The sequence below is a fragment of the Rousettus aegyptiacus genome, unplaced genomic scaffold (assembly GCF_014176215.1).
Source record: "Rousettus aegyptiacus isolate mRouAeg1 unplaced genomic scaffold, mRouAeg1.p scaffold_m13_p_10, whole genome shotgun sequence".
Taxonomy (NCBI): Eukaryota; Metazoa; Chordata; class Mammalia; order Chiroptera; family Pteropodidae; genus Rousettus; species Rousettus aegyptiacus.
The window spans coordinates 2,564,751-2,580,094 of NW_023416285.1; the positions used below are offsets into that span (position 1 = coordinate 2,564,751).

Here is a 15,344-nt window from a genome sequence, read left to right on the forward strand (position 1 = left end):
GCCAGAGGGGTGCGGGTCACAGGCGGGCAGGAATTTCTCACGTGTGTGCCATGGGAGGAGCCATGGGGGGGACATGAGGAGGAGGAGGAGCTTTCACAGGGCCCCCACGTGAAGCTGCAAGAGCGAGTCCCAGCTCCACGCCGGGGCGGGCCCACGGCGGATCCCCCGCGTCCTGTGCGACGTCTGATTTTCCGTGTGCGGTCGCGGGCGACTTTCCCTGCTTCTCAAGTCAGTCACGTCGAGGGAGGTTTGAACGGAGGAAAGGACCGCGGGGCTGTCAAAGCAGGCCACGCGCGGTCACCACATGGAGGTCCCGTCAGGTTACAGTGCTACGAGGTGAGTGACCGCATGACTGAAACACACTTGCACTGAAAATACTTCGAAAGCCCTCTTCTTGATTTATACCCGAAAGAAAATATCACAAAGGAAAATGAGTTTTCAAGTCGAGTAGCACTTGTGCCTGATCTAACTAAATTAGCTCTTCTGAACGGGTGGCTTTGCTCTGATGCCGGTAATAAAAATAACGATAATGTGCATTTAGAGGGTGTTTTATCCTCTCCAAAGCACAGGTCTTCTGCGCTGTGCTGCGATCCGCGGGGTGACAGGCGGGGGGGGGGGGGGGGGGCTTGGGGCCTGCCTTTCTGGCGGCTGATCTCATTTGGTAAAATCAGCAAATTTCAAGTAGGCAAGAAAGCTGATTCCACGGTGCTCTAACAGGCCTGCCGACAACAGGCTAGAAGCCGGACCTCCCCTAACATTCGCATGCTCGCCCCGACCCGCGGTGGGGCGGCGCCTGGACGCGGGGCCTTTGGGAGGGATTGGGGGACATGGAGTCCTGAGCGTGGGCTCTTGTGATGGCACCTGTGCCCCTGTAAGGAGAGAAAAGGATGCCAGAGCGCCTCTCTCTGCCGCGCGAGGGCACAGGGAGAAGGAAGACGGCCTCGCCAGGCACGGAAACCGCCAGCCGCGGACCTGGGCTCCCGGCCTCCGGGACGGTGCGGAGCCTGCTGCGCACGCCCCTCGGCGGGTGGTGCCCCGCCATGGCCGAGCCGACTAAGATGCCCTGTCTCCTGAAGCGGAAGTTCGGGGCCCTCGCCAGGCCCGGTGTAGAGACGTCGGGGGTACGGCTTCCAGGCTCAGGCCTGCACGGCCACTGACCGTGGGTGGCCTCGGGACACCTCCCTCCCCCAATAAAGAGCATTGCCCTCCCTCTGGTTTCCCACCAGGGGTCAGAAGTCACATGGGTAAAGGAAGGACTTGCGGATGGACGTCAAGCTACTCACAGTTCCCGAAGCCCCTCTCCCGCCGGCCCCACGCCCTGCCCCGGTTTTTAGGTGGTTCGCGGCTCACATTCCGCTGCCCCACTGCGCTGGCTAATGCCTTCCTACTCACCTTTTAAAGGATGCTCATTCAACGTCTCCTCCTCCAAGAAGCCTGCCCTGACCACCCACGCCCTCAGGAGCAGGCACTCCCCCACCTTCCCCTGCAGGCCCCATCCCTCCGCGTCGTCACTGGCTGTGTGCGTGCTGGCTTCCCCCACAGGTCCAGGGTGGGCCCTGAGTTATCCCTCTCACGTCCTAGCATCCAACACAGGACGGGCTCGGCCGAGGCCCGCAGACCTGACTTGGCATGGGCTCGCTGGTCACTGCCTGCACGCTCAGCCCTATCACAGCCTCTGGGAGCAGGTGGGGACAGACCCCCCGGCTGGAGGATCTGAGGAACCAGAAAGCCAAGCCGGGCGGCTCAGCATCAGCTCCCAGCCTCCGGCTAAAGGGCCCGAGCGCGAGGACATCATAAACCCAGTCCCTACCCTGCCCCTGCCCGCGGCAGGTACGGAGTCCAGCTCTGCCCCGAGCCCCGGCCCCAACATCACAGACAGCACGGATTCTGGAGTGAGGCACGGTCACGGTCCACGCACCGGGAGGCACGCGAGGTCACCGACCGGCCGAGGACGAGGGAAGGACTGTTCGGGCTGTGCCCACTGTTGACGTGCGGGTCTGTGGCTTGGGCTTCACAGAGCACAAATGGCGTGAAAATCTGGCTTAGCCGTGGAGCCCCGTGTGTGCTGGGCAGGAGGCCAGTGTCAGGCGAGCAGAGCCAGGCACCGAAGTGGCGAGGGTGGGCATCGTCAGTAACTTCTACTGCAGGGCGAGGGTCCAGCCACCCCGAACCCAGCCTGGGTGTGTGCAGAAGTGACGGGCCTTAAGGGAGAGTGAGGATGAGGAGGGGGGCTCATCCTTCCCTTCCACAAACTGTCCTACTGTGTGCCGGCATTCCGCAGTGGACACCGACGGCTTTACACAAGCAGCCCAGGGCAGGACGGAGGGGCCGAGGACACTGGGAGCCGGGTGTCAGGACAGACTCCCGGCCCGCAGAGCTTCCGAGTCCTCAGACGCTGCCTGGGCACGCGGCATGACAGTCCTATCTCCCTGCGCACTGTGTGTCCACGCAGAGAAGCCAGAAGGGTCTCCCTGGGCAGTGATGCCCCAGGACTCCCGTGATGCCAGTGCTAGGACCACGGCAAAGACAAGAACGGCGGGGCTGGGGACTTGGACGGGAGAGACCTGTCAGGACGGCTGGGCTCCAGGGAGGCGGGAGGAAGGCCTGCCCAGCAGGTGGAGGCAGGCGATGGCCGCGTCAGGGCGGCCTGGGCTCCAGGGCGGGGCGAGTCACCTGACGGCTCTCTCTCTCTGACACTGGGTTGGGCCCCAGCTCTGCTACGTACTAGGTGCGTCACCCTGGGCAAATCGCTGACCTCCTCTGGGCCTCAGTGTCCTCATCTGTACACAGGGACAATAACAGCGCTTACCAGTGGGGATGTCATGTGGCTCAAATGAGATCGACACACGTGACCCCTTAGAGTGCACCTGGCTGGAAGCAAGCTGCCCCTCGGCACAGGGTTCTCTCCGTAAATTACTAGGTTTAAGATGTTATGCGTTGGGAAGCATCCGGTGACTACTGCCAGCGGGAGACTCCGCTGCTAGCATTCTGGTCTGTTCCTTCTGAATGTTTTTAACTCACATTTTTTTTCCACGCATGTATCACAATACGAATAATTTTGTTTTTTGCTGTTGTCACTTAAAATGTAACCACAAACATTTTCTATATTATTAAAATTTTTCATTACCACCACTTTCATTAAAACAACACAAAATCTTCTAAGATGTAAACAGATAACTTGTTTATTATCCTTTATTGTATCTACTAAAGCGATACTGATAAACACTGTGATTCTGATAAACATCTCCCCTGTTCATTTCTTTGTCTACATTATTTTTCTTCCTTAATTCCCCAAAGCGGAATTCCTAAGAGAATAGGAAGGCCCTTAAGAAACAGTGACGAATCCCTTCCCAAAAGCTCGTTTTGATTCAGCTGCCTAGGAGCCGGGCAATGCCCCCCCCACCCCCCGCTGTCCGGGACCCCATATTAGGGGGCTGTGCTCGGGTCTCGATCTCTCTATTTTCCCGTTCCTCCGCCTCCCACAAAGCTGAAGGTGTGAAGCAGTTCAGTCACGGCCAGCGAGGGGCAGACACCCAGGGGCTCCCCATTCAGAATTAACAAATCACAGCTTCTTCTTCAGGGTAAGAAAGTTCTTACAGTTCTTAAGTGCTTATAGTTTCTTAAGTTCTCAAATTCTCATAGTGTCTTAAAGTTCTTACGGTTATTGCTTGAGAGCTTTTTATTATGAGAAATAACACACTGCAGACACCGGCCTCCTTCGCACGCCTCCCCGGGGCCTGCCCCGGCCCCCACCCGCCGCCAGGGCAAGGACTAAGGTGACTCTGGTGCCCAGCCGTCCAGCGTTTTCATTTCGCTGCTCGTGTCCATAAGAAAAACAGAATTGTTTTGTGTTTTTAAAATGTACATAAACAATAGGAAGCGTTAATTTTGCAGCTTGCTCCTTCCCAACTGCTGCATTCAGCCAAACGAAAACACAAAACAAAACAAAACAAAGCACCTTCTCTGAGGCCTCTTAAAGGCCCCAACAGGACCTGCAGTACTTGCACAAATAATACCATTTCCCCCAATTTCTCTCTTGCTGAAAACCAAGCTCTTCATGGGTCAAGGGGAAAACACACAATGTTTTTAATTCCCGGAACCACCTAGAATGAACATGCTCCACCTGCAGAGTGCAGCAAAAGCTGTTCTTAGGGGGAGTCTGGAGCCTTAATGTTACACTGGGAAAGAAAGGCTGGAAACGAATGAGATGAGCATCCAGCTTAAGACGTAAGAATAGCAACTTAATAAACCCGGAGGAAGTAGTGAAACAGAAAACAGAGAAACAATCCAAATACTCAAGAAAGCCAATGTTTGCTCTTTGGGGTGACTAATGAAGTATGTATACTAATCTCTGGCCAAAATGATCAAGAAAAAAAAAGATTGCATAAATAAATAATATTTGGAATAAAAAATGGGCATGACCATAGATATACTACAGATTAAAATGCTAGTAAAAATGAGACTCATGACAATGGATTTTGAATTTAAAATGAAACGGACAAATGCCTAAAAATAACAATAATAACTGAACTTACTGAAGCAGAAATTAAAAATGTGAAGAGCCTCACAATTTACACCAAGGCGTAAGGATCGACAGCTTCCTGCAGGGAAAGCTGCACGTCTCAGCCACCGTGGCCTCACCCACGGGCCTCCGCGGCGACCGGCCGGAGCGACACTCGTGCCGGAAGCAGCTGAGCCCACTCACGATCCAGACGGGGCACGCCCACACAGACCGGCGGGAGCAGCATCCAGCCTCTCACACACGGTAAACATGAAAACGAAATGCTGAGACCTCATGCCCGAGGCGGGGTGATCCCGGGAATGCAAAGACGCTTCTACTTAAAAATCCGCAAGGGTGAGTCGCCGTGTTATCAAATTAAAGGAAACATGATCATCTCAATAATGCTGAATTTTTGTTGCGAAACCCAGCAAGATAATTTAAAACAAAACAAAACATTTTAGTAAACTAGAAATGGAAAGGCATTTTCTTAACTTGAAAAAGGATATCTATCTACTGAAAACCTACAACGAGTGTCACCCTTCCCGGTGAAAACTTGAGAAGCATCCCCCCCAACACGAACTGAGGCAAGCCCAGCCTCGGTGCCTCTTTCAACATTGTCTAGAGGTCCCAGAAGCGCAATAAGGCAAGAAGAAGAAACAAAAGTTTAAGGAGGTGATGAACCGTCATTATCACAAACGACATGTCTATATGGAAAACCCTAAAGGGATCTACAATTAAATTATTAAAAGTACTAAGAGAATTCAAAAATATTTTTAGACTTAAGCTTTACATAGAAAAATCAATTATATTTTCTTACAGCAACAAACAAAATATAATTTTAAAAAGATACTGTGCGTAACAGTAACAAAAAGTATTAACTACCCCGAAGTAAATGTAAGTAACATATGCAAGACTTTCATGGAAAAACACTGTTAACTGAGGCAACCACACATACGGCTAAGCGCCTTCTGCTTAGCATACAGTTCCACGGGTTTTAACAGACACGTTCGCCATGCAAACACCACAACCGGACACGGAGCGTTTCCATCCCTAACAGTCCCCTGCGCTCCGGAGCTGTCATCTGGGGCCCAGCGTCCTCTGCACGCAGGGGAATGTGCATGACACTTCGGGAAACACTGTCCTATACCGAGGGCCTGAGCAAGGGGGACTGTGGCCACAGGCGGAACGGAGGGAGAAGGGACTGCGCCAGAGATGAGCTGGCTTTGTACCCAGGTGTCAAGGTCCAGGCATTTCAGCTCGGAAGGCAGCAAGTGCCAACTGTGCCCCCACCCGGGGCTCAGACACCATGCGGGGCACGTGGCTGGTTAGGTCTCAACAGAGGCAGCTTCTGGGAACTGCCCACTGACTGCTTCACAACCAGCGCCTCTGTGTGCCTGGACCTGGGCGGCCGCTGGGCACGCAGTGGGGACACACTGGTTCTGGACCCTGCTTCACGGCGCCCACGGGACGCCGACGCACGCTGCCTCCGATGCAACCCTCCTCGCCTGCACCAAAGGGGCTGATGACAGTAACGAAGCTGCTCGCAGCAGCCGTGGGGCTCTGGGGAAGGTGCAGCCCACACAGAGGCCAGGAAGTGGCCGATGGGGAGACGCACAACCATGGGCTCTGGGGGCTGGGCCAGCGGGCTGCAAGAGGCTCAGAAACACCCCGCCCTGGGTGGGTGCCCCCTGAAGACGGGGGGCAGGAAGGGCCAAGCTACGGGACAGTGGAGAGACTTGCCAAATGGAGTAGCAGCCTCGAGCCCCCTAATATCCCCCAAATGCACCTGGGGGCCAGGTTGCGCTTAGGACAGACAGCGCGTCAGAGCACCAGGCAGCTGGTCCTAGGGCCGGGATGCGCCCCGGGAGAGAGAACCCTGAGCGGATTCTGACGGGTGCACCGGCCTCAGGGAGACTGAGGGCGGGGCAGAAGGCGCAGCATGCTCAAGGCTGCTCAGCTAATACACCAATCGAACCAGGACGTGACCCCTAAGCCCACGCCTCGGTGCCTCTCAGGCAGCGGGGAGCCACAGAAGGTGCCGGCTTGAGGGAGCGGCCTGGTTCTCTGCATGGGGCCGGGTGGGAAGAGATGGAGGACGTGGCTGGAGGTGGAGACAGGGGCGCAACCCCAGGCCACAACTGTGAGGAGCAGCACCGGGCCGGCAGAGCCGGGCGACACTCGGAGTTCTGTAGCCATGGCAACAGACATGCCAACCCCGAGGCGGGGTTCCAAGAGCTACCTGTGACAGGCATGTACCAATCCTTCGTCACGGGGCCAGGAGGCCCACGGGCCCACCACACCTCCCGGCTCCACTGCCAGGCCTGGCTGGCGCCCGCTTCCCGCCTTCCTCCCAGAGCCCACTTCCCGAGTTCAACATCCAGGCCTTCGCGCTGCTCTGAAACGTGGGCGACATTGACGATGTGACTCGGAACACTCCCTTTTCAGAAGACCCATTTTTCCTTCGCTGGGGAGGCTGGCCCCAGCCACTCTGAGGTTCTACTTTGTTGTTTACCCGCAGGTGACCTATCCGAAGACGGGAGATGCTCGCCTCCAACGCTCAGTCCCGAGGGTGTGGGGGCTGCAGGGGGCGGGGAGACAGGTGGGCGTCCTCAGCAGTGAAGCCTGCAGCAGCCCGCACCGCACCCTGCCCGGCAGAGACACAGCTGGGTCTGCGCGAATAACAAAATATGAAATTCATATTAATTTTCTGTTTAGTCAGGCAGGATTTGAATTTCAAATCAGGCCCTGAGTGGATTCAGACTGCCTACAGCCCGTCTCCCAGGGCCTGTCAATCAACTCCCAGTCCCCCCACAGTTCGCCAGCCCCTTTGGCATCCAAGTGGCTTTCTCAGGGGAGCCCGGAGCATCAAGATGGGGTGCAGAGGGCTTTGCACCAAGACAGGCAGGTGCAAACATCCCAGACTCTGCCTTCCGAAGCCGTGGCCCAAAGCCCTCCCCCGGGTTTCCAGACCAGCCTTCCACCCAAAAGTCTCTAGTTGACATGGGGTTCTGCCAGCTTTACTGAGGTGTAACTGACAAAACTGTAAGGTACTTGCAGTGAAACGATCCCCAGCCTAGTTAAGTAACACATCCGTCACTCCACATATTTACCTTTGGTGTGTGTGTTAGGACGTTTCTCTCTCAGCAAATTTCAGTTACACACACAGTGGTATCAACTGCAGTCCCACGTTCTACATTAGACTCTCAGACGTCAGTCATCTTATAGCTGAAAGTCTGTACCCTCTGACCGACCGCTCTGCATTCCCCGCCCCGGCTGCTGGCAACCTCATTCTTTGTTTCTATGAGTCTGATTTATTTTGTTGGATTCCACATGTAAGTGACACCATGTAGTATCTGCCTTTCTCTGTCTGGCTTATCTCACTCAGCACAACACCCTTGAGGTCCATCCATGCTGTTGAAAATGGAAGGATGTCCTTCTTTCGCATGGCTGAACACATTTTGATGTGCCTTTTACGACATTAATTTTGCTGAACTTTGCCACCTGCTACCATCGTCTGTCCATGCGAGAACCAAGGTAAGACCCACTCGTCCACTCCATTATGCGTTCACCTTTTCCTGTAGCCCCGTTCGAGTCTGGCATCAGCTAACTAAGGGCTCTCCCCAAAGACACTGTCACTTAACAGTGCGACCTGCTCCTGGCACCTCCTCCCCACACTCTTAGCCTCAGCAGGCATTCTACTCTCCTGAGCCTCATTCTCCTCACCTGTGAAATGGAAGGGCTCGACCTGCTGCAGGGAGCTGGCTCCTGCCTGCTGGCGATCTAAGCAGCATGCCGTTCATTCAGCAACACTGTGCTAATATCTATTTAGTGCATCCCGTGTGCCAGTCCCTGTCCTTGGGGGTTGGGCTGGGGGTGGGGGGTGGGAGCGTAGCAGCGATGGACACCATGGTGAACAATATGGGCCAAACTCCCTGCCCCCAGAGCTGACATTCCAGGATGGTGGGTCTCAACCAGAGGACACATGGCAATGTCTGGAGACGCTCTGGTTTTCATAAGCCTGCAGGTGGGGCGCTGCTGGCACCTAGTGGGAGGAGGCCACTGAATACCGAGAGGGATTCAGTGCACAGAACTGCCACCAGAGCCATCCAGCTCAAAATGCCAACATTGCCAAGATGGAGAGGCCTATTCCAGGGGGCGAGACTGTGAACAAGATAAATAAGCAAAACAAACAAACAGACTGTGAGGTGTTAAGTACTGAGGAGCTGGGCCCCACATACGGAAGGAAAAGCACAGTGCCATCCTCCCTGGCACACAAGAACAAAGCTTCACAGGGAGGAAACGCTCCCAGCCTGAGACCCAAAGAGAAGTTGCCCACTTGGCATTGAACCAGGCCAGAGACGGCCCACAGCAGCTGCCAGACCCAGAGATGAATGGGGCCCGGTCCCTGCCCCCAGGGCTCCCAGCCTAGCAGAGGAAACCCATACACACCAGAGTCGCAGGCTTTGAGCACCTGTGGGCCATGTGCTCCTCGGCAGGTGGCCTGGCCCTCTCTCTGAGCCTCAGTTCTCCCACATGTAAAATGGAGACAGTGGCGGGACCCACCTACCTTGTGTGACTGCGTTGGGGTCGAATGGGACCTGGCCATAGGAAGTGCTCAGTCAAGGGTCTCTAGCCTTATGCTTCAGTGTGGAGGGACATGGAAGATTCTGGAGGACTGAGAGGAGGGAATGGTGAGTATGCCATTGCAGGGCAGAAGAGTTCAGAGACACACTTCATCAGGAAGGACACCCTCCCAGGGTCTCCAAGGCTGAAATTCACCCGCCTTTCACGTGTGGACCTAACATCACCGGCGCGACGGCCAAAAAGTGCTTTTTTAGATTTATAAGAACTCAACACACTTTTCACTCTATAATCTTTTAAACATACCTCCTCTCCTAACATTCCGTCGTTAAGCTCACCACTTCGTCGCTCGGGCTGCGGTGTTCGTTTTGCCGGCTGCATGGCGCTCCACTGGGTTACCCTCACCAGCTCACTCTCCCAGTCTCGGGTGGGTGGGTGGGCACCGCGAGGGGGCCCGGGGCCGCTCCGAACCCCACGCCCGGGGCCCTGCGGCGCGGAGACCCGGGCAGGAGGCCGAAAGCCGCCTTCGGGAGGCCGCGCCTAGCTGGTCCGCCCCGCACTTCCGCCTGCTCTAGACGAGCCAGCTGATTGGTCCGCATCCCTGCCAATGACTGGGCGATGCCTCGGCACGTGACACCCAACTGGCCAATGAGAATGAGGAGCTGGCGGCCTAGGGGATGCTGGGAAACTCGCTTAATTCCAGGAATGACCGACCTTTACCCTGACCTTGACTGTCCTCTGTGTTTTGACGTGACGCCCCAGCCACATGGTAACCACCAGGAGAACCAAGCAGAGCAAATAGAGAGACCTGGGTCCTAGGCGTCCATCACAGAGCCCCTGAATTAACCACCCCCGGGGCTGCCCTACCCTGGACGTCAACCTGTTACAGGAGTTGTGAATTTCCTGGTTGTTCTGGTCATTCTGAGTTGGGTTTGCTGTTACTTTCAGCTGCTACTTTCAACTTCCTCCCACAAGTCCATGGTGACTCACTCTCTTCAGCAAATTCTTTTGCTTAAATCAGCCAGAATTGATTTTGGTTACGATAACAGAAGAAAGCCGGAACTTGCACCTGTCTGCCAATGAGCAAAGGTGCTGAGGAACGAGAAAGTGTTTTTGGAGCCAGAGGAGACAGGGGAGGTAGGGCAGAGGCTGGAGCTCCGAGTTACCCACCCCTCTTGGCTGGGACACTGAAGGTCACAGTGCGAGGACATGGCAGGGATCAGATTCTGGAGGAGCTTGAATGCCAAGCAGAAGAATGTGGACTTTACTCTTAAAGTCACAAGTCTTTAAGACCAAAAGAGTCACTGAAAGTTACATTTTAGGGAGTTTGCCTGGACAAGGTGCGCAAGGCCTGGGAGAGGGGCCCTGGCATCCGCTAAGCTCCTCCCCGTGGGCCAGTCAGCTCCCCACACCACCTCAGCTAAGCCACACAGCTCCCCTAGGAGGGAGAGGTTATTTTTTCCCAGACGAGAGGCCTGGGGCCCCCAGCTGGTCAGGGGCACAGCAGGAATGCAGACAGACCAAACCCAGGCTTTTTTCAACCTAAATCCTACTGCCTCCACATGCGTCAGCAGAGAGCCGGCACCCCAGGGCTAACCCTGCCAAAGTCATCATCCACTCCAGGAAGGGAGAAGCCTCCACTGATCAGCGAAATATTTCTGTAATTTTTAGAACCCCGTGACCAGGTCACTAGCTTTAAGGCTGGCTCACCTCGCAGCTGCCGAGGCTGATAGTGACATTCCATCTTTTTATGCCACATTAGTCTAAACAAAGCCTTTGCCAGATGTCCACCCTTGTCGGTATAATAAATGAAAAGCTGAGGGGTTTCTGAGCGCTGCGGGAGCAATGAGCAAGAAAGGGTGAACTTTGTCCAGGTTTCAGTGGATCATGGGGCAGATCTTAAGACTGGCCCTGAGGCAGAGGCAGAAGCCAGCAACTATACTGCTCTGCAGGCAGCTACACTGGGGGGAACCTGCCAGGAAAACTCCAGCTGAGCTTGCTGCAAGCCTCCCCTCCAGCCTGAACAGCCTGCACGGGGCGTGGGCCTTACCAGGCTTTTGTAGACACCCAGGGACAAAGATGAAGAAGCAATGATTTCTGCCACCCACGAGGGCCAGGCACTCTGGGGGTAGATATTGTTTGATTCTCTCGGTCACCCCCCAGGTAAGTGCTGCCCTCACCATCCCCCTTATGCAGGTAGGAAACTCAGGCCCAAGGATGCTGAGCGACTTGCTCAAGCTCCCACAGCTGGCAGGGCCTGGACTTGAACCCAGGGCTGTCTGATTTTAAGTTCAAGTTCACTCTCTTGTTCCTCACCGTGTGAGCACAGAGTATGTGGAGAAACTGAAGCAACCAGGGAGGCTTCATGGAAGAGGAGCTATTTTCACTGAGCACTGAAGCGCTATTAGGAGCCAGGGGGTTTAGAGTGGGAAAAGGCCTTTCCCAGAAAGCGGGGTAGAGGAACTAAGGCACAGAGGTAAACAGCCAGGAGGGCAAAGCCACAGGTCAAAATGGAGTCCCTTCAAGCCCCCAATTAATCTCCTCTCGTCTCAAAGGAAGAGCTGGTAGGCACTGCCTCCTTGGAACAAAACTCTCAGGCCAAGATTCAAAAATTCTCCTTCCTCTGGAAAAAACATCTCCAGTTTCAAGCCTGCATTTTTGGCAACCTCGCTCCCCAAGTCTCTCAGCATTCAGGAGAAATGATGCACCAGGAGGAGGGCACAAAGCGTCCAGGAGGACCCACAGGGCGGGGAAGGGAAGGAAGGGGAAGAAAGGCCTGGGCTGAGTTCTCTTCTGGAGGGGTGCCACCAACAGAGGGCAAGAAAGAAGCTCCCCAGGGCCTGATAAACACGCAAGCATCCTGGACTGCGTGCGCCCCCTGGTGGAGCTTGAACTAGATGACACTTGAAATCCCACTCTGCCTTTGAGCTAGCCAATGTGGATAAAGCACTCGCTAGGTGCATGGTGCCAAGCTGTGTCCTAAGGCAAAGGACTTCAACCTCTGTGACTCATTTCCCCATCAGGAGAATGAATTTGCTTCCAGTCGGAAAGGTACTCAGCTCAGAGAGACTGACAGCAATCAATAAAACTGCGGGAAGAGGAAACATGCAATTAAAGACGTTCCTGATGGAAGGTCTATGCCGACAGACCCAGCTGCTGGCGATGGCAGTAACAGGTGGTCGGGTGGCCCGAAGGAGTGGATTCAGTTCTACAAAGATTCTTGGCACCCACTCTTCACTGGCACTGGGACCACATGACCCTCAGGCACAGGCCTGGAGCAGCTCACAGTTCAGTGGAAGAGACGACATGTAAATAGCGTGTGTGGAGGAGACTTCTCTGCCCCGCTGACTCTGGCTTGGGGCAAGAGCCTGTGAGAAGGTGTGACGTGAGCAGGGGCCTTAAATGAACCTGCATTGTGAGGCATGGCCTCCTGCGCTCTGGTGATCCACTTTGAGCCTGGCCCCCAGAATGAGATGTGCACGGGAGACTTGGAATCAATCCTCCTGATCCACGGCCTTAGTGCAGCCAAGAGTGAGAGAATCAGTACTTCCTGTAATAAGCCACCTAATTTGGGGGTGATCTGTTACACAGCCTTATTGCAGCAATCTCTGACTGATACATGATGACAACATGCTACAACAACTGCTTGGTCGGAGGCATACCCACATGAGCTCAGAGGAAGCCCTGAGCAGTCAGAGAAGGCTTCTGGGAGGAGGTGGCATGTGGCCTGAGCTTGAAAGGTAAGTACGAGAAGAAGGCCAGAAGATGTTCCAGACAGAGAAACCACAGAAAAAGATCAAAGACAGGGAAGGACATGAGGTTGGTGGGCAAGCTTCACTATAAGATGCTGAATGTCACCAGAACACGTGGGCTGAGCTCATCACAGTCACAGCCCCAGCCAGGACATGGCAGCTGTCCAACCTGACGGTAATCCTTCCTGGCGAGCGATCTGGCCACCCCTGTTCCGCCCCGGGAGACGTTCCATTGTCCGTTGACCTCCACAGGCCGTGGCTCAGGGGATGGGAGCCGCTGGCCCATGAACCTCCATGGTCACCTCTGAGCTGGGCATTGGAGAGACAGCTGTTCATTCCTGGGGCTACACTCCCTTCACAGCCCACCTCTTCCTGGTGCAACTTGGGGACCCTGAGGATGGCCTTTGGGGGTCAAACAGCCAGGTCCAGGGCTCTTTAGCAATCTAATTGGCTCAGAACCCTAGAAAGCTTCTGGTCCCTTCCACGGGCGTATGCCACAATCGACGTTCTTGTTGAAGCTGAGACTAGAAGCCTTCAGACTCCGAGTGCCTCTTCCCCATGTTCCGTCCACGGCCTGGGCCTTAGTCCAGGCATCTTTGCCTGGAGGTGACTCAGGACACCAAGTTCAGGAGGGAAACACCTCCCTCAGCTGGTCCGTTACTGGCAGGCTCTCTCCCAGTGACACTGGGAGACACGTGCTTGGAGAAGGGCTGGGGCGTCAGACCCCCGCCCTCCGCGCCCGCCGCCCCGCTCCTACTGCTCACACGGGGTCCAGCCAGCAGCAGGAAAGCGCTGACCTTTCGACTCTGCCTTCCTTTCTGGCCCGCACACCCCGCAAACTTGAGGGGAGGCCTTGCCTCAGGGTCCAAGACCCCACCTCAGAGCCATGAGGACTGGGGATCCTGGGAGGGGCGGGGCGGAGGGGAGGGCCCAGGAAGGAGGAAGCTGACCGGTCCCCATGATGGCACATTTGCCCAGAAGAGATTCCCGAATCCTGGGCACAGCGGAGGATGTTTGCTGATGGAGTGACAGAGGAACAGGGCTGGGGCCTGGGGGGAACCTGAGGGATGCAATCCAGCAGAAACCCACGCCCCGCGAGCGCGCCCCATGAAACTCCCCGAGGGAGGGGTGCTTTGAATGCAATCACCCCCAGCGCCCTGCTGGGTGCACATCATGTCACACGCCTAACGAGTCATGAGTAAAAGCCTGCCGTCCTCCACCCAGCTCCAGGCCCTAGCAACAGCGGTGACCCGGACACACAGGCCTGCGGGGCCTCCCGGGGCTGACGGCTCAGAGGGGAGCAGCAGGGGGCGGAGGCGGGGGGGGGGGGGGGGGGGGGGGGGAGCTGCAACCTCACAGGGCCCGGGAAGGGCGGCTCCGGGGCTCGTCCTTGCCCGACTGCAGCCAGCGCACAGTAGGGCTGGATTAATGAACAAATGGACCATATGTAGGCCAGACTGCGAGGCCTGAGTAAAATGACCCCAGGGAAGTGACCAGGAACACAGCGGCAGCCCGGCCCCTGCGTGCCGTTCACTCGTTTTATTCTCAGAGCTGAATCTCTCTCCTGTGGGCCTCCCTCTCCTTGGCAGAGTCGCCCATTGCAGCAAATAAAAGGACGGGGTGTCCAGTTAAACCTGAACTTCAGATAAATAAATAACGAGTAACTCTTAGTGCAAGGATGACCCATATGTCGTTTGGGATATACTTATGCGGAAAGGCGTTCGCTGTTTGTCTGGAATTCGCATTTCGCGGGGTGTCCCTGTGCCCGGGCCAGGGCGAGGGATGCCGGGCCGGTGACCACGGGGTCGGATGCGGACCCGACACTGTGGCTGTGGCCACCACCAGGAAGAGGCTGGGGCTGGCGACAGGACTTCTCAGGGTGCACCCTTTGCGCCTTCTGCACCTCGGACGTGAGCGACTCATTTGTAAAGTAATTATTCTAAAGATGAGTCTAGGTTAACAGTAGGGGACGTCCATGTTCACTGGTCTGCAACAGCTTCGGCCAGTGACATACGAGTGCCACCGGCCCCGCGGGCCTTCCCTGGGAAGCCTCGGCCCCGCGCCTGACTCGCACCATCTCCTCCGCGAGATCACGGCAGCAGCGGAGGGGGCAGCTCCCCAGAGCAGACGGGGAGGGGGGTGGTGAGGGGGCCGTCCTGGAGAACCCTGGCACGCGGCCGCTCTGCCCCTGGGTGCAGGGCCTGTGTTTCTGGGCACAGTGCGGAGCGTCGTCACCTCGGGAGTCAGCCCCAGCCAGCGACAGGCAGAACGACCCCAGCGCCCTCGCCCTTGGCCGCGGGGGTGGACGGCACCTCCAGGCCCCCGGCGGGCTGAGCCCCCTGTCCGCAGTGGCCGCCTGCCCCTCCCTCCCCCCTCACTCCTCCGTGCCCCTGCCGGCACTTCCTGGGGGCATCTCCCAAGTAAGCTGCTCCCATGCCAAGCTTTATGCCAAGGCGAGCTTTGGGGGAGCTCAACCCCAGGCGCGGAATGAGGAAGAGTTCTTGCAGGGC

General features: G+C 56.1%; 1 long non-coding RNA gene across 1 annotated transcript; it reads right to left on the minus strand.

Annotated features, from left to right (window-relative positions):
• Positions 1-3,174: 3,174 nt before the first annotated feature.
• Positions 3,175-9,537, minus strand: LOC107501208. The gene is made up of 3 exons (XR_001594710.2): positions 9,389-9,537; positions 9,069-9,176; positions 3,175-7,170 (listed from the first exon to the last, which is right to left on the minus strand). It is a non-coding gene; the product is annotated as an uncharacterized LOC107501208 (long non-coding RNA).
• Between the last annotated feature and the right edge of the window lie 5,807 nt (positions 9,538-15,344).